Source organism: Geotrypetes seraphini, chromosome 3 (genome assembly GCF_902459505.1).
Source record: "Geotrypetes seraphini chromosome 3, aGeoSer1.1, whole genome shotgun sequence".
Classification (NCBI taxonomy): Eukaryota; Metazoa; Chordata; class Amphibia; order Gymnophiona; family Dermophiidae; genus Geotrypetes; species Geotrypetes seraphini.
Window position 1 is genome coordinate 299,796,575 of NC_047086.1, and position 26,104 is coordinate 299,822,678.

General features: G+C 44.1%; 11 non-coding genes across 11 annotated transcripts; all 11 read right to left on the bottom strand.

Annotated features, from left to right (window-relative positions):
• Positions 1-736: 736 nt before the first annotated feature.
• On the bottom strand, positions 737-953 carry LOC117358307. The gene has a single exon (XR_004539005.1). It is a non-coding gene; the product is annotated as a small nucleolar RNA U3 (small nucleolar RNA).
• A 734-nt stretch (positions 954-1,687) lies between these two features.
• TRNAC-GCA lies at positions 1,688-1,759 on the bottom strand. The gene has a single exon. It is a non-coding gene; the product is annotated as a tRNA-Cys (tRNA).
• A 599-nt stretch (positions 1,760-2,358) lies between these two features.
• Positions 2,359-2,575, bottom strand: LOC117358298. The gene has a single exon (XR_004538996.1). It is a non-coding gene; the product is annotated as a small nucleolar RNA U3 (small nucleolar RNA).
• A 1,395-nt stretch (positions 2,576-3,970) lies between these two features.
• TRNAC-GCA lies at positions 3,971-4,042 on the bottom strand. Its single transcript has one exon. It is a non-coding gene; the product is annotated as a tRNA-Cys (tRNA).
• Positions 4,043-4,642: 600 nt separating this feature from the next.
• On the bottom strand, positions 4,643-4,859 carry LOC117358299. Its single transcript, XR_004538997.1, has one exon. It is a non-coding gene; the product is annotated as a small nucleolar RNA U3 (small nucleolar RNA).
• A 1,394-nt stretch (positions 4,860-6,253) lies between these two features.
• TRNAC-GCA lies at positions 6,254-6,325 on the bottom strand. Its single transcript has one exon. It is a non-coding gene; the product is annotated as a tRNA-Cys (tRNA).
• Positions 6,326-6,924: 599 nt separating this feature from the next.
• On the bottom strand, positions 6,925-7,141 carry LOC117358300. Its single transcript, XR_004538998.1, has one exon. It is a non-coding gene; the product is annotated as a small nucleolar RNA U3 (small nucleolar RNA).
• Positions 7,142-11,588: 4,447 nt separating this feature from the next.
• Positions 11,589-11,660, bottom strand: TRNAC-GCA. The gene has a single exon. It is a non-coding gene; the product is annotated as a tRNA-Cys (tRNA).
• Positions 11,661-13,984: 2,324 nt separating this feature from the next.
• On the bottom strand, positions 13,985-14,196 carry LOC117358309. Its single transcript, XR_004539007.1, has one exon. It is a non-coding gene; the product is annotated as a small nucleolar RNA U3 (small nucleolar RNA).
• A 734-nt stretch (positions 14,197-14,930) lies between these two features.
• Positions 14,931-15,002, bottom strand: TRNAC-GCA. Its single transcript has one exon. It is a non-coding gene; the product is annotated as a tRNA-Cys (tRNA).
• Positions 15,003-20,909: 5,907 nt separating this feature from the next.
• On the bottom strand, positions 20,910-21,126 carry LOC117358308. Its single transcript, XR_004539006.1, has one exon. It is a non-coding gene; the product is annotated as a small nucleolar RNA U3 (small nucleolar RNA).
• Between the last annotated feature and the right edge of the window lie 4,978 nt (positions 21,127-26,104).

Here is a 26,104-nt window from a genome sequence, read left to right on the forward strand (position 1 = left end):
CCTCTTACAGCAGCTTCAATAATCCAGCTGCTGTAAGAAGGTAATTTAGATTCGCGGCTACAGGACAGGGAGATTTGTCCGACCGGGCCTGTTCTGTTGTCGGTCGGGTGCAAAAGCGCCACAAAGGTGGAGGCAGGGAGGGAGGAAAGGTGGAGTGGAGAAGAAAAGACGCTTAAGGGGGGAGAAGGCCGCTGAAAGCACATGTTGGAGCAGGGGATGAGAGGGAGGGAGAGAAGGGGAAATATTGGACAAGGGCAGAAGGGATGCTAAATCATAGGGTGACAGGCAGAGAGAACAACAGGAAAAAGAGTGGAAGCAATCTTGAACCCTGAGGGTGAGGGCAGAGAGAGGTGGTGAGATGATTGATCATGGGGAGAGGGACAAAAGGGAATAGAGATGGGATAGGAAGATAGTGGAAGTAAAAGGACAGGGAGATGTATGTTTTTAGATGTATCTAAATAAAAATAATAACAAAAAATTTATCTTTTTTATGTCATCTTAGCATATTTTATGCTGCAGAACGAATTATTTTTTTTTACATGTATTCCTATGGGAAAACGCGTTTCACATAACGAACGTTTCACATAACAAACTTGCTCCTGGAACCAATTAAATTCGTTGTGTGAGGCACCACTGTACTACGATTAACCAAGCTTAACCCGCCCTGGATGAATTCCGGGACTCTGTAAACTTCCTACTGAAACATATAAAAACAACTCTGCTCTCATAGAAATAGTCCACTCAGTATGTACTCTCTTCTTCTTAACTCCTCTCTAGGAGATTAAGAACAATCATCAAAGTCCCACAGCCCAGCTGTAAAAGCAGACTTGTAAGACAAATTCATGCTCAGAAGAGAATACTGAAGCTATTCCTCGTGGACAGCGAGACCAAACACTTTCTAACACATTTCTCCAGTCACAACCTATAGAAATGATCCCAGAAAGTACAGTTTTAACTGAGGTGGCTCTTCCTCATTTCTCTCCATGCTGCTTACCAGACATTACTTTCAAAGGAAGAAAGTACATAAAGATTTCTGAGCCTTTGTTCTTTCTAGATGGAGCCAGGTTGGGACTTAAATCTTCTCGGATACATATTTTGGGGATGGTATACATTGCAATGTCTAATTGTTCGGCAACTGTTTGAAAAACCACACCTCCTATTTTTCATATGGTGACCTGTCAGCCAATCCCAGACAAGTACTAAAGAGATGCTTGAAAACAAGAAGATGTGTATTCCAAAACTATTAGCCTCGCACCAGCAGCAGCTGCTCCCAGCTGAATACTCGTAAATGTCGTTTACCGGGGCCACTCTTTGATGTCCAGTGGCACAATCTAGATTTCTTCAGAAAATATCCAAGCAAGGAAGCATCTTTGAATATTTTCAATGATATCTCTGAAGAAAGCCCTCATGACGAAAAGCAGGGTGTCTTGACATGAGCACTTTTTGCATTGAAGATAGCAAAGATGTAAGGGCTATTACCCCCCTCTTTAAGTGTTCAAGTTCATAGATGAAGGACGCTTGTACAGCTTTCAATTTTAATTTTCATGGCCATTTTATGAATTCATTGATAATGGAATAGATTGAAGACGCCTTTGTATTAAAAGTTCAGTTAGTTGATGTACGGTAAATAAATTAAAGGGTTTTGATTTTTGAAGGATATAGATAAAGATCAAGTCATCTTTGCACAAGGGGGCACCTGGATTTGAACCAGGGACCTCTTGATCTGCAGTCAAATGCTCTACCACTGAGCTATGCCCCCACAAAGGTTGCTCTTCATTTCTTTTAAAAAGAGCTCTCTTTCATGTGGCTCAGAACCTTTAAAGCACACATACTATGCATAGCTTATCAGAAACATCTACCTTAAGTGGGGCAATCTTGCATTCTAGAACTCAATGTTGTAGCTTTGACTACAAGCACCACCATTTTCAGGGAGAATTGGAATGAAACCCAGTACTAATCAACTTTTTTTTTCCCCTCTCCCACTCATTTAATGTCACTTGGTTGTTTTTCTACATGTTTCTTTGTTTTTATTATTTTTAATGAAATTTTTTATTTATTTTATCTTTTGTCTGATTAAGTAGATTCAGAATCATTTCTTCTTAAACAAAAGAAAGCAAGAATCAGCTTCAAAATAAAATAAAAAAAACATAAAACAGACAGAAACAGAAGCTCTAGCATCTTAAAACTGAGCAAAAACGTACAGACGGTGGTCTGAGAAATAGAAAGAACGCCTTCATTAGAAAGAGAGAACAAATTAATACTACGATTAACCAAGCTTAACCCGCCCTGGATGAATTCCGGGACTCTGTAAACTTCTTACTGAAACATATAAAAACAACTCTGCTCTCATAGAAATAGTCCACTCAGTATGTACTCTCTTCTTCTTAACTCCTCTCTAGGAGATTAAGAACAATCATCAAAGTCCCACAGCCCAGCTGTAAAAGCAGACTTGTAAGACAAATTCATGCTTAGAAGAGAATACTGAAGCTCTTCCTCGTGGACAGCGAGACCAAACACTTTCTAACACATTTCTCCAGTCACAACCTATAGAAATGATCCCAGAAAGTACAGTCTTAACTGAGGTGGCTCTTCCTCATTTCTCTCCATGCTGCTTACCAGACATTACTTTCACAGGAGGAAAGTACATAAAGATTTCTGAGCCTTTGTTCTTTCTAGATGGAGCCAGGTTGGGACTTAAATCTTCTCGGATACATATTTTGGGGATGGTATACATTGCAATGTCTAATTGTTCGGCAACTGTTTCAAAAACCACACCTCCTATTTTACATATGGTGACCTGTCAGCCAATCCCAGACAAGTACTAAAGAGACATGACATGAAGGTTGCTAATCAAGTGGAGAAGGCTTCCTCCAAGGCAAGGCAAGTGATGGGTTGTATCCGTAGAGGTTTTGTCAGCAGGAGACCTGAAGTAGTGATGCCGCTGTACAGGTCCATGGTGAGGCCTTATCTGGAATACTGTGTTCAATTCTGGAGACCACACTACCGGAAAGATGTGCTGAGAATCGAGTCGGTTCAACGTATGGCCACTAAGATGGTCTTGGGGCTCAGGGATCTCACGTATGAAGAAAGACTGAATAAACTACGGCTGTACTCACTTGAGGAACGAAGAGAGAGGGGAGACATGATTGAAACATTTAAGTATATCACGGGCCGTATCGAGTCGGAAGAAGATATCTTCTACCTCAAGGGATCCTCGACCACCAGGGGGCGTCCGTTAAAAATCAGGGGAGGGAAGTTCCATAGCGACTACAGAAAATACTTCTTCACTGAAAGAGTAGTGGATCATTGGAACAAACTCCCACTGCAGGTGATTGAGGCCAAGAGCGTGTCAGATTTTAAGAGACAATGGGATGTTCACATGGGATCTCTAAGGGAGTAAAATCAGAAGGGCGGGAATTTGGAATGGGCAGACTTGGTGGGCTATAGCCCTTTTCTGCCGTCTTTTCTATGTTTCTATGTTTCTATGAGATGCTTGAAAACAAGAAGATGTGTATTCCAAAACTATTAGCCTCGCACCAGCAGCAGCTGCTCCCAGCTGAATACTCGTAAATGTCGTTTACCGGGGCCACTCTTTGATGTCCAGTGGCACAATCTAGATTTCTTCAGAAAATATCCAAGCAAGGAAGCATCTTTGAATATTTTCAATGATATCTCTGAAGAAAGCCCTCATGACGAAAAGCAGGGTGTCTTGACATGAGCACTTTTTGCATTGAAGATAGCAAAGATGTAAGGGCTATTACCCCCCTCTTTAAGTGTTCAAGTTCATAGATGAAGGACGCTTGTACAGCTTTCAATTTTAATTTTCATGGCCATTTTATGAATTCATTGATAATGGAATATATTGAAGACGCCTTTGTATTAAAAGTTCAGTTAGTTGATGTACGGTAAATAAATTAAAGGGATTTTGATTTTTGAAGGATATAGATAAAGATCAAGTCATCTTTGCACAAGGGGGCACCTGGATTTGAACCAGGGACCTCTTGATCTGCAGTCAAATGCTCTACCACTGAGCTATGCCCCCACAAAGGTTGCTCTTCATTTCTTTTAAAAAGAGCTCTCTTTCATGTGGCTCAGAACCTTTAAAGCACACATACTATGCATAGCTTATCAGAAACATCTACCTTAAGTGGGGCAATCTTGCATTCTAGAACTCAATGTTGTAGCTTTGACTACAAGCACCACCATTTTCAGGGAGAATTGGAATGAAACCCAGTACTAATCAACTTTTTTTTTCCCCTCTCCCACTCATTTAATGTCACTTGGTTGTTTTTCTACATGTTTCTTTGTTTTTATTATTTTTAATGAAATTTTTTATTTATTTTATCTTTTGTCTGATTAAGTAGATTCAGAATCATTTCTTCTTAAACAAAAGAAAGCAAGAATCAGCTTCAAAATAAAATAAAAAAAACATAAAACAGACAGAAACAGAAGCTCTAGCATCTTAAAACTGAGCAAAAACGTACAGACGGTGGTCTGAGAAATAGAAAGAACGCCTTCATTAGAAAGAGAGAACAAATTAATACTACGATTAACCAAGCTTAACCCGCCCTGGATGAATTCCGGGACCTCTGTAAACTTCTTACTGAAACATATAAAAACAACTCTGCTCTCATAGAAATAGTCCACTCAGTATGTACTCTCTTCTTCTTAACTCCTCTCTAGGAGATTAAGAACAATCATCAAAGTCCCACAGCCCAGCTGTAAAAGCAGACTTGTAAGACAAATTCATGCTTAGAAGAGAATACTGAAGCTCTTCCTCGTGGACAGCGAGACCAAACACTTTCTAACACATTTCTCCAGTCACAACCTATAGAAATGATCCCAGAAAGTACAGTCTTAACTGAGGTGGCTCTTCCTCATTTCTCTCCATGCTGCTTACCAGACATTACTTTCACAGGAGGAAAGTACATAAAGATTTCTGAGCCTTTGTTCTTTCTAGATGGAGCCAGGTTGGGACTTAAATCTTCTCGGATACATATTTTGGGGATGGTATACATTGCAATGTCTAATTGTTCGGCAACTGTTTCAAAAACCACACCTCCTATTTTACATATGGTGACCTGTCAGCCAATCCCAGACAAGTACTAAAGAGACATGACATGAAGGTTGCTAATCAAGTGGAGAAGGCTTCCTCCAAGGCAAGGCAAGTGATGGGTTGTATCCGTAGAGGTTTTGTCAGCAGGAGACCTGAAGTAGTGATGCCGCTGTACAGGTCCATGGTGAGGCCTTATCTGGAATACTGTGTTCAATTCTGGAGACCACACTACCGGAAAGATGTGCTGAGAATCGAGTCGGTTCAACGTATGGCCACTAAGATGGTCTTGGGGCTCAGGGATCTCACGTATGAAGAAAGACTGAATAAACTACGGCTGTACTCACTTGAGGAACGAAGAGAGAGGGGAGACATGATTGAAACATTTAAGTATATCACGGGCCGTATCGAGTCGGAAGAAGATATCTTCTACCTCAAGGGATCCTCGACCACCAGGGGGCGTCCGTTAAAAATCAGGGGAGGGAAGTTCCATAGCGACTACAGAAAATACTTCTTCACTGAAAGAGTAGTGGATCATTGGAACAAACTCCCACTGCAGGTGATTGAGGCCAAGAGCGTGTCAGATTTTAAGAGACAATGGGATGTTCACATGGGATCTCTAAGGGAGTAAAATCAGAAGGGCGGGAATTTGGAATGGGCAGACTTGGTGGGCTATAGCCCTTTTCTGCCGTCTTTTCTATGTTTCTATGTTTCTATGAGATGCTTGAAAACAAGAAGATGTGTATTCCAAAACTATTAGCCTCGCACCAGCAGCAGCTGCTCCCAGCTGAATACTCGTAAATGTCGTTTACCGGGGCCACTCTTTGATGTCCAGTGGCACAATCTAGATTTCTTCAGAAAATATCCAAGCAAGGAAGCATCTTTGAATATTTTCAATGATATCTCTGAAGAAAGCCCTCATGACGAAAAGCAGGGTGTCTTGACATGAGCACTTTTTGCATTGAAGATAGCAAAGATGTAAGGGCTATTACCCCCCTCTTTAAGTGTTCAAGTTCATAGATGAAGGACGCTTGTACAGCTTTCAATTTTAATTTTCATGGCCATTTTATGAATTCATTGATAATGGAATATATTGAAGACGCCTTTGTATTAAAAGTTCAGTTAGTTGATGTACGGTAAATAAATTAAAGGGTTTTGATTTTTGAAGGATATAGATAAAGATCAAGTCATCTTTGCGCAAGGGGGCACCTGGATTTGAACCAGGGACCTCTTGATCTGCAGTCAAATGCTCTACCACTGAGCTATGCCCCCACAAAGGTTGCTCTTCATTTCTTTTAAAAAGAGCTCTCTTTCATGTGGCTCAGAACCTTTAAAGCACACATACTATGCATAGCTTATCAGAAACATCTACCTTAAGTGGGGCAATCTTGCATTCTAGAACTCAATGTTGTAGCTTTGACTACAAGCACCACCATTTTCAGGGAGAATTGGAATGAAACCCAGTACTAATCAACTTTTTTTTTCCCCTCTCCCACTCATTTAATGTCACTTGGTTGTTTTTCTACATGTTTCTTTGTTTTTATTATTTTTAATGAAATTTTTTATTTATTTTATCTTTTGTCTGATTAAGTAGATTCAGAATCATTTCTTCTTAAACAAAAGAAAGCAAGAATCAGCTTCAAAATAAAATAAAAAAAACATAAAACAGACAGAAACAGAAGCTCTAGCATCTTAAAACTGAGCAAAAACGTACAGACGGTGGTCTGAGAAATAGAAAGAACGCCTTCATTAGAAAGAGAGAACAAATTAATACTACGATTAACCAAGCTTAACCCGCCCTGGATGAATTCCGGGACTCTGTAAACTTCTTACTGAAACATATAAAAACAACTCTGCTCTCATAGAAATAGTCCACTCAGTATGTACTCTCTTCTTCTTAACTCCTCTCTAGGAGATTAAGAACAATCATCAAAGTCCCACAGCCCAGCTGTAAAAGCAGACTTGTAAGACAAATTCATGCTTAGAAGAGAATACTGAAGCTCTTCCTCGTGGACAGCGAGACCAAACACTTTCTAACACATTTCTCCAGTCACAACCTATAGAAATGATCCCAGAAAGTACAGTCTTAACTGAGGTGGCTCTTCCTCATTTCTCTCCATGCTGCTTACCAGACATTACTTTCACAGGAGGAAAGTACATAAAGATTTCTGAGCCTTTGTTCTTTCTAGATGGAGCCAGGTTGGGACTTAAATCTTCTCGGATACATATTTTGGGGATGGTATACATTGCAATGTCTAATTGTTCGGCAACTGTTTCAAAAACCACACCTCCTATTTTACATATGGTGACCTGTCAGCCAATCCCAGACAAGTACTAAAGAGATGCTTGAAAACAAGAAGATGTGTATTCCAAAACTATTAGCCTCGCACCAGCAGCAGCTGCTCGCAGCTGAATACTCGTAAATGTCGTTTACCGGGGCCACTCTTTGATGTCCAGTGGCACAATCTAGATTTCTTCAGAAAATATCCAAGCAAGGAAGCATCTATGATTATTTTCAATGATATCTTTCTAACAGCAGTGATAGTCCACGTCGGGACGAACGATGTCACCAGGAGGGACTACAGCAAAAATGCACTGACTGAACAATTCAAGATCTTAGGAAGGAAACTGAAGATGAGGACCCAGAGGATAGCCTTCTCAGAGATCCTTCCAGTACCGAGGGCAGAAACGAAGAGGCAGACAGAGCTACAATCAATTAACGCATGGATGAGAAAATGGTGTGAGGAAGAGGGATTTCTCTTTGTGAGGAACTGGACAACGTTCTGGGGAAAGAACAAGCTTTTCAAGAATGATGGTCTACACCTGAGCAAGGCGGGAACTAGACAACTAGCAAATAACGTCAGAAGAGCGATAGAGCAAGCTTTAAACTAAGTAGTAGGAGAAAGCCGACAGTCGACCTGGTATCGACGGTTCGGGAAACAGTACCCAGTGAGGGTACTGAGGGGAAAGATTTTGGGGAAGACACAAGTGGCAAGCAACAGACTATGAACAAACAAGGGAGTCAGATGAAGCGAGAGGGGGAAAGGAGGAACATACTGAAAGGGGAAGTCAAAACGGGACTGGATGATGAGAAAGAACAAGAGGAGGACAGTAGAAACACGCCACAAGGGGAAGGCAATAGGAATCTACCACAAAGAGAGGACAAAAGAGACAATACTCAGGAGTTGGCAGGCCAGGAAGGGGACAGAATGAAGCAGGAAATGCAAGGGAAAATAGAAAGGAAGGGAAAATGCCAGGACTTGAACTGCATGTATACTAATGCAAGGAGCCTAAAGAACAAAATGGGGGAACTAGAAGTCATGGCCAAAAATGAGAGACTAGACATCATAGGGATCACGGAAACATGGTGGAACGAGGAAAACAAATGGGACATAGTACTGCCAGGATACAAACTCTACCGAAAAGACAGGACTTACCAGAAGGGGGGAGGAATAGCACTATACATAAGGGATACCATTCACTCAACCACTGTGGACACAGCAGAGACAAATGCCCAACTGGAGTCATTGTGGATCAAAGTACCAGGAAGCAACGGATCTGAGATAAAGATGGGATTGTTCTACCGTCCACCTGGGCAAACTGAAGCTGAAGATACAGAAATGGTAGCCGAGCTGAGAAGGGAATGCAAGAACCCAAACACCATAGTTATGGGAGATTTCAACTACCCTGGGATAGACTGGTGTCTTGGAAATTCAAAATGTGCAAAGGAAATGGAGTTCCTGGAAGCAATCCAGGACTGCTTCATGGAACAACTAGTCGAGGCACCAACGAGAGGATCAGCGACTCTGGATCTGATCCTCAATGGGCTGAAAGGCCCCGCGAAGGATGTGGAGATCATAGGACCACTAGGAACCAGTGACCACAACATGATTCAGTTCAAAGTGCAAGTAGGAGTACCTATGGGAAAGAGAACCAAGGCAATAACATTTAACTTCAAGAAAGGGAACTATGATGCCATGAGACAAATGGTGAGAAAGAAGCTCAGAAACAGCTCCAAGGAAACTCGGACTGTGGAGCAAGCCTGGTCCCTATTCAAGGACACAGTAAACAAGGCGCAAAACCTATATATACCAAGATTTAGGAAAGGTTCCAAGAAAAATCAGACAAAGGACCCTGCATGGATAACCAGTGAAGTAAAGAAAGTGATAGGAGACAAGAAAAAATCATTTCGGAAGTGGAAAAAGGACAAAACTGAAGGAAACTGGAGAGAGTACAGGAAGCAACAAAAAGAATGTCACCGAGTAGTCAGGAAAGCCAAGAAAGAGTATGAGGAGAGACTGGCCAAGGAAGCAAGAAATTTCAAACCATTTTTCAGATATGTGAAAGGGAAACAGCCAGCGAGGGAGGAGGTGGGGCCCCTGGATGAGGGTGACCGGAAGGGAGTGGTGAAAGAGGAAAAGGAGGTGGCTGGTAGGCTAAACAAGTTCTTCTCGTCGGTCTTTACAATAGAGGACACATCCAGTGTGCCAGAACCGGAAAAAATCTTCAGGGGAGATCAAGAGGGGAAATTATCATGCATGGAGGTAAGCCTCGAAGACGTTCTTAGGCAGGTAGATAGATTAAGAACGGACAAGGCTCCGGGCCCAGACGGGATCCACCCGAGAATACTGAAAGAGCTCAGAGATGAAACAGCAGAGTTACTGCAGCATATTTGCAACCTGTCCTTGAAAACAGGGGTAATCCCGGAGGACTGGAAGATAGCGAATGTTACACCGATCTTCAAGAAGGGATCGAGAGGCGACCCGGGAAACTACAGACCGGTGAGCTTAACCTCCGTTCCAGGGAAGATGGTCGAATCAATGATCAGGGAAGGTATCAATGAGCATATAGAAAAAAATAATCTGATGAGATCGAGCCAGCATGGTTTCTGTAAAGGCCGATCATGCCAGACAAATCTACTGCATTTCTTTGAGGGGATAAGTAAGCAATTGGACCAAGGTGACCCAGTAGACATTATATATCTAGATTTCCAAAAAGCCTTTGACAAGGTGCCCCATGAACGATTACTGAAGAAACTGTGGAGTCACGGGGTGGAAGGGGACGTGTACAGATGGATCAAAAATTGGCTGGCGGACAGGAAACAGAGGGTAGGAGTAAAGGGGCACTACTCTGACTGGATAGGGGTCACAAGTGGTGTTCCGCAAGGGTCAGTGCTGGGACCATTGCTGTTCAATATATTTATTAATGATCTAGAAACGGGGACAAAGTGCGAAGTTATCAAGTTCGCGGATGACACAAAACTCTCCAGCAGGGCCAGAACTGTTGAGGAATGCAAAGAATTGCAAAGCGACCTGAACAAGCTGAGTGAGTGGGCAAAAAAATGGCAGATGAGCTTCAATGTGGAGAAATGTAAGGTCTTGCATATAGGGAAGGGGAACTCCATGTACAGCTATACGATGGGAGGGAGGGTACTCGGGAAAGGCAGCCAGGAAAAAGATCTGGGGGTATTGGTAGATAACACAATGAAGCCGGCGGCACAATGTGCAGCGGCCTCAAAAAAAGCGAACAGAATGTTGGGCATTATCAAAAAAGGTATCACTACCAGAACAAAAGAAGTTATCCTGCCACTGTATCGAGCAATGGTGCGCCCACATCTGGAATACTGCGTCCAATACTGGTCGCCATACCTCAAGAAGGACATGGCAATACTCGAAAGGGTCCAGAGGAGGGCAACGAGGATGATAAAGGGTATGGAGAACCTTTCATATGCCGAACGGTTAGACAGGCTGGGGCTCTTTACCCTGGAGAAGCGGAGACTGAGAGGGGACATGATAGAAACTTATAAAATCATGAAAGGCATAGAGAAGGTGGAGAGGGACAGATTCTTTAGACTAGCAGGGACAACTAAAACAAGAGGTCATTCAGAAAAACTGAGAGGAGACAGATTCATAACGAATGCAAGGAGGTTCTTCTTCACTCAGAGGGTGGTGGACACCTGGAACGCGCTTCCCGGAGAGGTAATAAGACAGAGTACAATTCTGGGGTTCAAAAAGGGACTGGATGACTTCCTGGAAGCGAAGGGGATAACAGGGTACAGATAGAGGTTTACCGTACAGGACATTGAGCGAATAGGGTATGGATATTTCAGGTTAGGTAGGGAACACTTTCAGGTCATGGACCTGGGGGGCCGCCGCGGGAGCGGACTGCCGGGCACGATGGACCCCTGGTCTGACCCGGCAGAGGCAACGCTTATGTTCTTATTTTCTTATGTTCTTATCTCTGAAGAAAGCCCTCATGACGAAAAGCAGGGTGTCTTGACATGAGCACTTTTTGCATTGAAGATAGCAAAGATGTAAGGGCTATTACCCCCCTCTTTAAGTGTTCAAGTTCATAGATGAAGGACGCTTGTACAGCTTTCAATTTTAATTTTCATGGCCATTTTATGAATTCATTGATAATGGAATAGATTGAAGACGCCTTTGTATTAAAAGTTCAGTTAGTTGATGTACGGTAAATAAATTAAAGGGTTTTGATTTTTGAAGGATATAGATAAAGATCAAGTCATCTTTGCACAAGGGGGCACCTGGATTTGAACCAGGGACCTCTTGATCTGCAGTCAAATGCTCTACCACTGAGCTATGCCCCCACAAAAGTTGCTTTTCATTTCTTTTAAAAAGAGCTCTCTTTCATGTGGCTCAGAACCTTTAAAGCACACATACTATGCATAGCTTATCAGAAACATCTACCTTAAGTGGGGCAATCTTGCATTCTAGAACTCAATGTTCTAGCTTTGACTCCAAGCACCACCATTTTCAGGGAGAATTGGAAAGAAACCCAGTACTAATCAACATTTTTTTCCCCTCTCCCACTCATTTAATGTCACTTGGTTGTTTTTCTACATGTTTCTTTGTTTTTATTATTTTTAATGAAATTTTTTATTTATTTTATCTTTTGTCTGATTAAGTAGATTCAGAATCATTTCTTCTTAAACAAAAGAAAGCAAGAATCAGCTTCAAAATAAAATAAAAAAACATAAAACAGACAGAAACAGAAGCTCTAGCATCTTAAAACTGAGCAAAAACGTACAGACGGTGGTCTGAGAAATAGAAAGAACGCCTTCATTAGAAAGAGAGAACAAATTAATACTACAATTAACCAAGCTTAACCCGCCCTGTATGAATTCCGGGACTCTGTAAACTTCCTACTGAAACATATAAAAACAACTCTGCTCTCATAGAAATAGTCCACTCAGTATGTAGGGTAGACCTCCTACTATCCACAGGTAGTTTCCCAACAGAGCAGGGCCACATCTCGATAGCCCCATTAATAAAAAACACGAAAGAACCACCCAATGACCCATCCAATTACAGACCGATCGCTAGTATCCCACTGTTCACCAAAATAGCAGAAGGGATGGTAAATGCCGAACTTACCACACACCTGGAAAAATTTAATGTCCTAAATGATAATCAATCAGGCTTCCGCTCCGATCACAGCACTGAAACCATTATAGCCTCTTTACTTGACCACCTTCACACACTCTTCAGCCAGGGCTCTAGTGCCCTGATCATCCAGCTTGATCTCAGCAGTGCATTCGACCTGGTCGACCACACCATCCTACTAGACTGCCTTGCTTACATTGGCATCTCCGGCCAAGTTCTCAGCTGGTTTCATGGATTCCTACGAAACAGATCATACAGGGTGTTTAAGAACAACTCTCTTTCATATAGCTGGGACAACTCCTGTGGCGTTCCACAGGGTTCCCCCCTGTCCCCCACCTTATTTAATGTCTACCTTACCTCCCTAGGAAACCTCCTGCAAAGCCTCAAACTCAAATTCTTTATCTACGCAGATGACATCACAATAGTCATCCCACTAACCAATTTCACACCAGAGTTTCTTACCTCACTCTCAAATATACTCACTCAGATTGAACGCTGGATGTTATCCTACAAACTAAAACTAAACCCCGACAAAACAAAATTCTTACTAGCCACCCCCAACAACAAAATCAAAGACACCACAATTCAAGTGAAAGGATCTACTTTCCCCCTCGAACAAACCTTAAAAATACTGGGAGTCACACTAGATAAACATTTATCCCTGGAGAAACACACAGACATCACAGTTAGGAAATGCATCGCGGTGCTATGGAAACTCCGCACCATTAAAAAATACTTTGACGAGACCTCATTCCGCCTGCTAGTACAATCCTCCATCCTTAGCATACTAGATTACTGCAATATTATTTACTTGAGCTCCACGAAGAAAACCATTAGAAGACTCAAAATGATCCAGAACACTGCGGTCCGCCTCATATTCGGCCTGAAAAAATGGGAACATGTCACCCCTTTCTACCACAAACTTCACTGGCTACCCTTTGAATCCAGAGTCCTATTCAAATTTGCCTGCTTCTGCTATAAAACAGTATTTGGCCTATCCCCAAGCTACTTAAACCCTCACTTCTATCTGAATCACATAAACAAGCACTCCCGCAGAATTCAACTCTTCGCCTTCCCCTCCCTAAAACTATGTCACTACAAAAGATTCCTTGATAAAACTTTTGCCTTCCAGGCTGCCAAACTGAACCCATGGCTAGCCCAAATTGTCCTTGAGGCCCCCACCTACCTTGGGTTTAGAAAATCTCTCAAAACTCACCTATTCCATGGACAAGACACCTAACACCCCTCTCCAATGAACAACAATCTCCTCCTCCCCCCTTCCACCTCCTTTCCCAACCTACCCACCCCCTCCCCCCCCTAACCTACCCCCCTCTCTTCTCCTAACTACATTCTACCTCCTTGCTCCAAATATTGTTCAATTGTTTTCGAACCACGTATTATTTATTGCTTGCCTCTAATATTGTTCAATTGTTTTTAAACCACTTGTAATTTTTTGTTAATCTAATGTAAACCGCCTAGAACTCCTTGGGTATGGTGGTATACAAAAATAAAGTTATTATTATTATTATTATTATGTACTCTCTTCTTCTTAACTCCTCTCTAGGAGATTAAGAACAATCATCAAAGTCCCACAGCCCAGCTGTAAAAGCAGACTTGTAAGACATATTCATGCTCAGAAGAGAATACTGAAGCTCTTCCTCGTGGACAGCAAGACCAAACACTTTCTAACACATTTCTCCAGTCACAACCTATAGAAATGATCCCAGAAAGTACAGTCTTAACTGAGGTGGCTCTTCCTCATTTCTCTCCATGCTGCTTACCAGACATTACTTTCACAGGAGGAAAGTACATAAAGATTTCTGAGCCTTTGTTCTTTCTAGATGGAGCCAGGTTGGGACTTAAATCTTCTCGGATACATATTTTGGGGATGGTATACATTGCAATGTCTAATTGTTCGGCAACTGTTTCAAAAACCACACCTCCTATTTTACATATGGTGACCTGTCAGCCAATCCCAGACAAGTACTAAAGAGATGCTTGAAAACAAGAAGATGTGTATTCCAAAACTATTAGCCTCTCACCAGCAGCAGCTGCTCCCAGCTGAATACTCGTAAATGTCGTTTACCGGGGCCACTCTTTGATGTCCAGTGGCACAATCTAGATTTCTTCAGAAAATATCCAAGCAAGGAAGCATCTATGATTATTTTCAATGATATCTCTGAAGAAAGCCCTCATGACGAAAAGCAGGGTGTCTTGACATGAGCACTTTTTGCATTGAAGATAGCAAAGATGTAAGGGCTATTACCCCCCTCTTTAAGTGTTCAAGTTCATAGATGAAGGACGCTTGTACAGCTTTCAATTTTAATTTTCATGGCCATTTTATGAATTCATTGATAATGGAATAGATTGAAGACGCCTTTGTATTAAAAGTTCAGTTAGTTGATGTACGGTAAATAAATTAAAGGGTTTTGATTTTCGAAGGATATAGATAAAGATCAAGTCATCTTTGCGCAAGGGGGCACCTGGATTTGAACCAGGGACCTCTTGATCTGCAGTCAAATGCTCTACCACTGAGCTATGCCCCCACAAAGGTTGCTCTTCATTTCTTTTAAAAATAGCTCTCTTTCATGTGGCTCAGAACCTTTAAAGCACACATACTGTGCATAGCTTATCAGAAACATCTAAACTAAACTAAGCCTTAGGTTTATATACCGCACTATCTCCAAGGTTGTGGAGCTCGGCACGGTTTACAGGAGATGTAATGAGAAAGGAACTACAAGGAAAGGGCTAGATGAGGATCAAAGGAAAGAAGGAAGTTGGAGGGCTAGGATGTCAAATGAGAAGGGAAGTGTTAGATTTTTGAGAATAACCAGGTTTTCAGATGTTTACAGAAGGGTTGGAGAGCACTCAGGTTCCGAAGGGGGGAGGTAAGGTTGTTCCAGAGCTCGGTGAGTCTGAAGTTTAGGGAAGTTCCCAGTATTCCTGGGAGGGAAATGCCTTTAAGTGAGGGGAAGGTTAGCTTCAATTTTTGGGTGGGTCTGGTGGTATTAGGATTTGAGGCATTCCAAGAAAGAGGAATTAATGGAGGGAGGATGCCATGGACGATCTTGAAAGTTAGGCAGATGCATTTGAAATGGACTCTGGGAATTATCGGAAGCCAGTGAAGCTTGAGAAGGAGCGGTGAGACATGATCGTATTTACTTTTTGCAAAGATAAGCTTGGCTGCGGCATTTTGAATCCGTTGGAGTCTGTGAAGGTTTTTCTTTGTTAGGGTTATGAAGATAGAATTGCAATAGTCCAGTCTGGATAGGATGATGGTTTGGACAAGAACGGCAAAATGATTTTGGTGGAAACAAGATCTTACTTTCCTCAGCATGTGAAGGTTGAAATAACATTTTTTTACCAGGGAGTTGAGATGGTCATTGAAGGACAGTGTAGAGTCGATAATGACACCCAGGACCTTGCTGAAGAATTCGAGCTGCAGAGTGGAGCCAGAGGACAGTGGGATTGAGGTGGGTAGCTGAGCTAAGTTTGGGCCGAGCCAAAGAAGTTTTGTCTTGGATTCGTTCAGTTTCATTTGGACGGTGTGGGCCCAAGATTGGAGGTTCGAGATACAAGAGGAAATGTTCTCTGAGAGATTAGTGAGATTTGAGTCAGTCTCAAGAAGGACAAGGATGTCATCAGCATAGGTGTAAATTGTTTCAAGGGGGGATAGACATAGGAGTTTTAGAGAAGACATATAAATGTTGAAGAGGATAGGAGAGAGAGGAGAACCTTGCGGGACTCCGCAGGTTGGTATCCAGGGGGAGGATGAGGTGCCATTCATGTTGACAATGTAGGATCGGAAACGGAGGAATTTTGAGAACCATTCAAGGACTGTAGAGGTGATGCCAATCTCAGAGAGTTGGTAAATTAGAATATCGTGGTGAACAACGTCGAAAGCCGCAGAAAGATCGAATTGCAGGAGGACGGCGAACTTGTTGTGGGAGTGAAGTTGTTGAATCTTGGAGATTAGGGATTTATATGTCTTCTCTAAAGGGATTCGGTACTGAAATTGGGGCGAAAGACATATTGGTAAGGTAGGAGAATGGAGAATTTCTCAAGGTAGGATAAAAGTTGGGTCGATATGATGGACTCAAGCATCTTAGTTAGGAGAGGGATAGTAACATAGTAACATAGTAACATAGTAGATGACGGCAGATAAAGACCCGAATGGTCCATCCAGTCTGCCCAACCTGATTCAATTTAAATTTTTTTATTTTTTTTTTATTCTTATTTTTTTTAATTTTCTTCTTAGCTATTTCTGGGCAAGAATCCAAAGCTTTACCCGGTACTGTGCTTGGGTTCCAACTGCCAAAATCTCTGTTAAGACTTACTCCAGCCCATCTACACCCTCCCAGCCATTGAAGCCCTCCCCTGCCCATCCTCCACCAAACGGCCATACACAGACACAGACCGTGCAAGTCTGCCCAGTAACTGGCCTAGTTCAATATTTAATATTATTTTCTGATTCTAAATCTTCTGTGTTCATCCCACGCTTCTTTGAACTCAGTCACAGTTTTACTCTCCACCACCTCTCTCGGGAGCGCATTCCAGGCATCCACTACCCTCTCCGTAAAGTAGAATTTCCTAACATTTCCTAATATTTGCTATTGGGCGGTAGCTGGATGGTAAAGAGGGGTCGAGGTCGGGTTTTTTCAATAGACGGGATAAGACGATATGGCCCATTTCTGGGGAGAATAGGTCCGAATGTAGGGCGGAGTTTAAGAGTTTGGTGATGGAAGAGATGGCCAGAGAGGGTATTTCCTCGTAGAGGTAAGAGGGAAATGGATCTAAAGAACAATTGCAAGATTTCAGTTTGAGACAGATTTAAGGATGAGGGATTCGGATACGTGCTCAAAAGTAGCCCATAGTCTGTCGGCTGGGATAGCGCTAGAGGCCATTAGAATGGCCATTAGAGTGGGGTTGGGGTCCGTGAGCACCAGGGAGTTGTAGGAGACTGCAGGTGGGAAGGAGCATCGTAGGGAAGTGACCTTTTCATTGAAGAATTTTGCAAGGACTTCGGCTGAGGGAGAGGAGGGGAGAGAAGTGGAGTCTGTTTTGGAGGTTAGAGAGTGCCAGATTTTGAAAAGTGTGCTACTCTGGTTATTAGATCTGGAGATTTTCTCGCCGTAGAAGTTCATCCTTGCTTTTTTTAGTGCTGAATTGTAGAGCTTAATGTTGGCTCTCCAGGCTTGTCTATCTATGGGGGAGTTATAATTTTTCCATTTGCGCTCCAGGGCTCGACATTTCTGCTTTAGTTCTCTGTGATAAGGGAGGTACCAGGGGGCTTTGCAAGGATAGGAGATAGATTTGGTTGAAAGGGGGGCGAGGGAGTGGAAGGTGGATTCGGAGAGGGTGGTCCAGTTATGCCAGTTGGATTCAGGGTCTGCAGGCTTAGGTGCAGAGGATAATTTTTTGAGGAATTTTGTCCAGAACAGGTTGCTTGAAATTTTTTTGCGAAAAGTGATGGAGTTAGAGGAGCGGGGAGGAGTCCCAAGGTGCGACATGAAAATGGGGAGGCGGAAGGTCCCAAGGAAGTGGTCAGACCAGGGGACCTGTTCCCAGATGGTGTCGCCGACTGAAGTTTTGTAGGTGGTAAGGTCCAGGAAACTGATGAGGTCTAAGGTGTGTCCCTTTTCATGGGATGGGGAAGGTGAAGGGGGGGAAATCCGAGAGAGGTGAGGAAGCTCTTTAGTTCGGTCGTATCCTTGTTGGTGTTGTCATCAAGGTGGAGATTGATGTCCCCAATGATCAAAAGTCTCTGAAATTTGAGGAAGGCATTTGATATGGTTTCGAGAACGAGCTCAGAGGATTTGTTCCAAGGGGTGGGAGGGCGGTAGAGAAGTAGGATACCCAGTGGGTGAGGTTGGAGTTCGTCATTGACCGAGACTAGCATGTATTCTAGAGACGTGTGGCTGCTCTTTTCGATGAGCTGGACATCGAAGAATGATTTGTAAATTAGTGCCAGGCCTCCTCCTTTTCGGTTAGTTCTGGGAGAGAAGAGACCTTGATAGCCGTGGGAGCAGAGTTCATTTTGTGTAAATATGTCATCTTTTGTGATCCAAGATTCCGTGATGCATAGGAATCCCGGGTCAGAGTCTTTGAGTAGGTCCTTCAGGATTTGAATCTTATTGCAATCGGATCAGGCATTGCAATACAGTGTAGGGACTGGGGTGAGCGAGTCAGAGGCAAGATTGGGGAGATTTGCGGGGGGGACTGGTTTTAAGGATGCGTGATTGACTCTACGAGGGTTTTTTTTGGAGGGATGGTTTCTGGTGCGCAGCAACATGGGGATTCTGAGGCCAGGGCAGATGTTAAAATCAATGGAGGGGTCGGGGAGGTTGGGGGAAGGAGGTTTCAAGCAGGGGGTGGTGAGGGGAGAAGAGCAGAGCAGGAGGAGAAGGAGCCATGAGGGCGGTTTCATGATTAAATAATTTATTTATAAAATTTTTTATTTATTTATTATAATTTGTTTGTTTGTTTGTTTGTTTTAGGGGGAGAGCTTTGTCGGGAAGAGCTAGGTTGTTTGAGTCAGTAGAGGAAGAAGGTTGGCATGGAGCCCGATCCTGGAGGAGGGTGGGCTATGATAACTAAACTTCAGTACATCTGGGAAATCAGATTTGGTAGCAGGATAAATGACATGTAAGAATAATGAGTGGCAAATTAAAGCAATGATTGAGGTTAGGATCAGAACAACTGGAGAACAAGGTAAACTGGATAGATAGATAACTGGATGATATCAGAGCAGCTGGATGTTGTCCTGTAAGAGTTTTCAGTTGGGTAAGAGTGGGGATTTGGACCAATCGGGTCAGTCAAAGGTATGACGGAGCGGTCCTTTGAAAGTAGATGTGGGATGAGATGCTGGTGATTTTAAAAAGTCGGCTCTCCTGTGTCGGGAGGGGGGGCGGAGCAGGGCTCCCACGCTCCTCTCCTTGTGCAGAGGGGGCCGGCGAAAGAGGCAGGTTCCTCCGGTGCTGTTTTTTTAGAAAAGTCGGCTCTCCTGTGTCGGGAGGGAGGCGGAGCTGGGCTCCCACGCTCCTCTCCTTGTGCAGAGGGGGCCGGCGAAAGAGGCAGGTTCCTCCGGTGCTGACTTTATGAAAAAGTTGGCTCTCCTGTGTCGGGAGGAGGGCGGAGCAGGGCTCCCACGCTCCTCTCCTTGTGCAGAGGGGGCCGGCGAAAGAGGCAGGTTCCTCCGGTACTGTTTTTTTAGAAAAGTTGGCTCTCCTGTGTCGGGAGGGGGGCGGAGCTGGGCTCCCACGCTCCTCTCCTTGTGCAGAGGGGGCCGGCGAAAGAGGCAGGTTCCTCCGGTGCTGACTTTATGAAAAAGTCGGCTCTCCTGTGTCAGGAGGGGGGGCGGAGCAGGGCTCCCACGCTCCTCTCCTTGTGCAGAGGGGGCCAATGAAAGAGGCAGGTTCTTCCGGTGCTGTTTTTTTAGAAAAGTCGGCTCTCCTGTGTCAGGAGGGGGGAGGAGCTGGGCTCCCACGCTCCTCTCCTTGTGCAGAGGGAGTCGGCGAAAGAGGCAGGTTTCTCCGGTGCTGACTTTATGAAAAAGTCGGCTCTCCTGTGTCGGGAGGGGGGGCGGAGCAGGGCTCCCACGCTCCTCTCCTTGTGCAGAGGGGGCCGATGAAAGAGGCAGGTTCCTCCGGTGCTGTTTTTTTAGAAAAGTCGGCTCTCCTGTGTCAGGAGGGGGGCGGAGCAGGGCTCCCACGCTCCTCTCCTTGTGCAGAGGGGGACGGTGAAAGAGGCAGGTTCCTCCGGTGCTGTTTTTTTTAGAAATGTCGGCTCTCCTGTGTCGGGAGGGTGGAGGAGCAGGGCTCCCACACTCCTCTTCTTGTGCAGAGGGGGCCGGCGAAAGAGGCAGATTCCTCCGGTGCTGTTTTTTTAGAAAAGTTGGCTCTCCTGTGTCGGGAGGGGGGGCGGAGCAGGGCTCCCACGCTCCTCTCCTTGTCTACCTTAACTGGGGCAATCTTGCATTCTAGAACTCAATGTTGTAGCTTTGACTCCAAGCACCACCATTTTCAGGGAGAATTGGAATGAAACCCAGTACTAATCAACTTTTTTTTTCCCTCTCCCACTCATTTAATGTCACTTGGTTGTTTTTCTACATGTTTCTATGTTTTTATTATTTTTAATGAAATTTTTTATTTATTTTATCTTTTGTCTGATTAAGTAGATTCAGAATCATTTCTTCTTAAACAGAAGAAAGCAAGAATCAGCTTCAAAATAAATAAAAAAAACATAAAACAGACAGAAACAGAAGCTCTAGCATCTTTAAAACTGAGCCCAAACGTACAGACGGTGGTCTGAGAAATAGAAGGAATGCTTTCGTTAGAAAGAGAGAACAAATTAATACTACAATTAACCAAGCTTAACCCGCCCTGGATGAACTCAGGGACTCTATAAGCTTCCTACTGAAACGTTTAAAAACAACTCTGCTCTGATAGAAATAGTCCACTCAGTATGTACTCTCTTCTTCTTAACTTCTCTCTAGGAGATTAAGAGCAATCATCAAAGTCCCACAGCCCAGTTGTAAAAGCAAACTTGTAAGACAAATTCATGCTCAGAAGAAAATACTGAAGTTCTTCCTTGTGGACAGAGAGACAAAATACTTTCCAAAACATTTCTCCAGTCACAACCTACAGAAATGATCCCAGAAAGTACAGTCTTAACTGAGGCGGCTCTTCCTCATTTCTCTCCATGCTGCTTACCAGACATTACTTTCACAGAAGGAAAGTACATAAAGATTTCTGAGCCTTTGTTCTTTCTAGATGGAGCCAGGTTGGGACTTAAATCTTCTCGGATACTTATTTTGGGGATGGTATACATTGCAATGTCTAATTATTCGGCAACTGATTCAAAAACCACACCTCCTATTTTACGTATGGTGACCTGTCAGCCAATCCCAGACAAGTACTAAAGAGATGCTTGAAAACAAGAAGATGTGTATTCCAAAACTATTAGCCGTGCACCAGCAGCAGCTGCTCCCAGCTGAATACTCGTAAATGTCGTTTACCGGGGCAACTGTTTGATGTCCAGTGGCACAATCTAGATTTCTTCAGAAAATATCCAAGCAAGGAAGCATCTTTGAATACCTTCAATGATATCTCTGAAGAAAGCCCTCATGACGAAAAGCAGGGTGGCTTGACATGAGCACTTTTTGCATTGAAGATAGCAGAGATGTAAAGGCTATTACCCCCCTCTAAGTGTTCAAATTGATAGATGAAGAAAGCTTGTACAACCTTCATTTTTAATTTTCATGGCCAATTTTAGAATTAATTGATAATGGAAGCTTTACACTTTACAGATGCTTCCTTTCTGGCTTTTGAAACGAGATATTATTAGACTACACTCTATGCTTTCTCGATTTTGTTGGGGGGGACGACGGCCTCGGGTGGCGCTGCGTTACCTGTTGGGAGCGTGGGGTGGAGGGGGACTGGGGTTGCCACATTTTCGGCTGTACAACGCTGCTTGTTTGATGCGATTTCTGGGAGAGTGGCTCTCAGATCGTCAGGATTTTATTCTAAAAGCCTATGAGAAGGAATTTTTTGCGCCCTGGCATATTTTGTCTCTGGTGCATGCGCCCCGTTCTGCCCTACCGGCGGCCCTCCGGGGGAGCCTGTTGTTGCACTCGCTCCGCATTGTTTGGTCTTATGTGTTGGACTCATGGAAGGGTACTCCCTCGATTACTAGATACTTACCTATTCAGGGGAATTTACAATTCAGCCCCGGCATGGAGAATGCGAGTTTTCGTAAGCTGGCATCCCGGGATTTCACGTTACTTACCCATGTTCTTCAGGAGGATGGCTCTTTAATATCCTGGGATGCTGTGGTCCGGGCGGGGGTTTTTACAGCGGGCGACTTTCTGGCGTTTCGACAACTTCAGCATTACATCCGTTCCCTCCCCCGGACCGCTTTGGCCTTTCCTATTGAAGACAAATTTGCGGCATTGTTGGATCCCTACTTGGAAGATGGGTTTACAGTTTCGGGCCTTTATAAAGACTTCCATCGTTTATTGGGCTCGCCTGATCGGGCTGTCCTACATGATCGTTGGTGTCAGGATCTGGGGATAGCGCGAGACGCTCTGGATCTTTCTTCCTTGATTGCACGAATCCCGGGAATCTCTGTTAATGCGGATCTGCGGGAGTGTCAGTTCAGGGTACTTCACCGGGGATATTTCACGAAGAGCCAATTGTATTATTCGGGTTACACGGATTCTCCTTTATGCCCCAAATGTCTCCAGCTGCCCCATTCGTTTCTTCACGCCTTTTGGACTTGTGTGAAAATCAAACATTTTTGGCGTCAAGTTATATCTTATGTGGAGCGTGTGTTAGGCACTACATTGGCTTTTTCTCCAGCTGGACTCCTGCTAGATAAGTATGAGGCCTTCCGTTTATCAGATTCGGGTCAGCGGCAGTTTATGAGAAGGGTGGGTGTCTTGGGGAAGAAGGTAATTCTATCTGTTTGGATTGGGGAAACTTTACCTTCCTTTTGGGACTGGCGAAATCGTTTGCATGCTCTGCTGCTGCTGGAGCGGAAGGATGCGTCTCTTAGCTTGCGAAGAAAGCGCCAGTTTCTTCGGACCTGGGATTCTTATCTATTTTCCTTATCACCACGGGCTAGAAGTGACATTTTGAATTCCTTGTGAATTTTTGGAGAACCGGGCTTGATCTCCATCTTGCGGGGTGCCAGGTATACTTCTCTTTCTTCTTCTTTCTTTTCTTTCTCTCTTTCTTTTCTCCCTTTTCTCCTGGTTGGAGTTACTCATTGTTTTAGCGGTGGGCTATCAGAGTCCAAGCCTACTGCAGTTCACTATCTCTGCTTTTGTATAGGGGGTTTGGGGATGGGGGGTGGGAGGGGTGGGATTGTTGGATCTACTGTTTTGTTTTTGACTGTTTCTTCTGCTGGAGAGGTTAGGGCATATGTGATTATTTCTTGTTATTTGAAAATAAAAATCGATTCAACATAATTGATAATGGAATTGATTGAAGAGGCCTCTGTATTAAAAGTTTAGTTACTTGATGTACGGTAAATAAATTAAAGGGTCTTGGTTTTCAAAGGATATAGATAAAAAGCAAGTCATGTTTGCGCAAGGAGGCACCTGGATTTGATTCAGGAACCTCTTGATCTGCAGTAGAGAATGACACGGTGGCGGGGAATGAAAATTAGCAGCCTCTGCGGGGACGAGGACAAGGCCTCACTGCCCCGTGGATCAGTGAATGGTCTTGTCACCGCAGTGGGGCATAAAGGATTGTGCGGTCCCCGCAGCCCCCACCCGCCCACCCGCAAGCCGGCTCGATCGTTTAACCAGCTTCCTCTCTCCACCTCACCTTAGTTTGCCGGCTTTCTGTTTCGGCGACCGGAACGCTTTCAAAAGAGCCGCGCACGCGCGGCTGCTCAGTATTCAATCTTCTGCTCTGACCCAACCGGAAACAGGAAGTTGCAACAGAGCAGAAGATTGAACTTTGAGCAGCCGCGCATGCTCGGCTCTTTGAAAGCGTGCCGGTCGCCGAAAAAGAAAACCGGCAAACTAAGGAGAGCTGGACAGCAGTAGCGTACCAAGGGGGGGGGGTGGGAGGGGTGAAAAAGGTAAAGGCGCCAGGCCTTGGAGCACTGAGGCAGACTGCTTCTCCCCCCTCCCAGCCGAACCCCCGCTGATCCTCCTCTCTTTCCCCCCCCCAAGTGAACCTTTCCGACCCTCCCAGCGAAAGCAGCAAACTTCCCTCTAGTAGCTTCGGCAGAGGGAGGAAAAAGTCGTGAAGGAGGTTTGCTGCTCTCGCTGGGAGGGTCAGAAAGGTTCACGGGGGGGAGATAGGAGGGTCAGCGGGGGTTCGGCTGGGAGGGGGGAAGCGGTCTGCCTCGGTGCCCCATTACCTTCTTCGGGCAGCAGCAGCGTTTACAATTCACTGCTGTTGCCGGCTTCAGGCCTTGTTCTCTGCCGGGTCCTGCCTACTTCCTGTTTTCATGAAGACAGGACCCAACAGAGAGGAAGGCCTGAAGCGGGCAACAGCAGTGAATTGTGAATGCTGCTGCTGCCCGATGAAGTTCAGGACATCGGGGAAGGAGCAGGGAGAAATCGGCTGCTGGCTTGGGGGTGAGGGTAGGGAAAGAATCGTGGAAGTGGAGAAATTGGCACGATGGCTTTGTGGGGGCTAGGGGGAGAGAGAAAGAAAGGAAAAAATAAAGAGGGGGAAGGGGGAGAGAGAAAGAAAGGCAGAAATAAAGAGGGGTCAGGGGAGAGAGAAAGAAAGGCAGAAAGAAAGAGGGGGACCAAGGGGAGAGAGAAAGAAAGGCAGAAATAAAGAGGGGGTCAAGAGGGAGAGAAAGAAAGGCAGAAAGAAAGAAGAGGGCCAGGGGGAGAGAGAAATAAAGAGAGAGGCCAGGGGAAGAGAGAAAGAAAGGCAGAAATAAAGAGGAGGGCCAGAGGGAGAGAGAAAGAAAGGCATAAATAAAGAGAGGGTCAAGGGGGAGAGAAAGAAAGGCAGAAAGAAAGAGGAGGGCCAGGGGGAGAGAGAAATAAAGAGGGAGGCCAGGGGGGGAGAGAAAGAAAGGCAGAAATAAAGTGGGGGGCCAGGGGGAGAGAGAAAGAAAGGCAGAAATAAAGAGGGGAGCCAGGGGGAGAGAGAAAGAAAGAGGGGGGGGCAGGAGAAGAAAGAAGAAGGACCAGAGACTCATGAAATCACCAGACAAAAAGGTAGGAAAAATGATTTTATTTTCAACTTAGTGATCAAAATGTGTCCATTTTGAGAATTTATATCTGCTGTCTATATTTTGCACTATGGCCCCCTTTTACTAAAACGCAATAGCGGATTTTAGCATAGGGAGCCTATGAGCGTCGAGAGCAGTGTTGGGCATTCAGCGCAGCTCCCTGCGCTAAAAACTGCTATCGCAGTTTAGTAAAAGGGAGGGGGAATATTTGTCTATTTTTGTATAGTTGTTACATTGCATAAAGTCATCTGCCTTGACCTCTTTGAAAACCCGCGAAATATAAATGATAATTAACATTTTCTCTGCGTACAGCGTGCTTTGTGTTTTTAAAATTTTATTGTTGGTAGATCATTTTGACTTGGCCACAAAGGTAAGGGGGAGGGAGGGAGGGGAGCTGCTGAAAGACATCTAGTAATCCTTGCAGGCTTGACTGTGCAGGGAATTATTTTTGTAAAATCATGTTTTGTTATGTGACTGGCATTATCTAGACTTTAATTTCTATGAATGAATAGAATGAAAATGATATAAAATTACTTGCTTGCGGGGACCGCGTGTTCCGGCTCACACAAGGAAGGAGGGGGTGAAAGGGAAAAAGTTTCTCTTCCTTGGAAATAGATTCTGAAGTGACCTCACCAAAGAAGACCAGCACCAAATGTACAAGAAATTTCTTAAACAATGTCAAAAGAGCCCAAAATAGAAAACTGCTACTGCCTTGAGACTCCATTATTGAAGGAATCAACTTGAAATCACAGAAGAGACAGGAAAAGGTTAAATGCCTCATGGAATCCTTAGGTACAAAACACAAACCAAATTGTGAATGAAATCAGAGCAGACAGTAAGAATTATAAAATTGATGTCATTATCCATCTGGAAAAAAAGGCGTACTAGAAATAATGCCTCAGCAATACAATTTTCAGAAGTTCTATTTGCTCATGGTAAG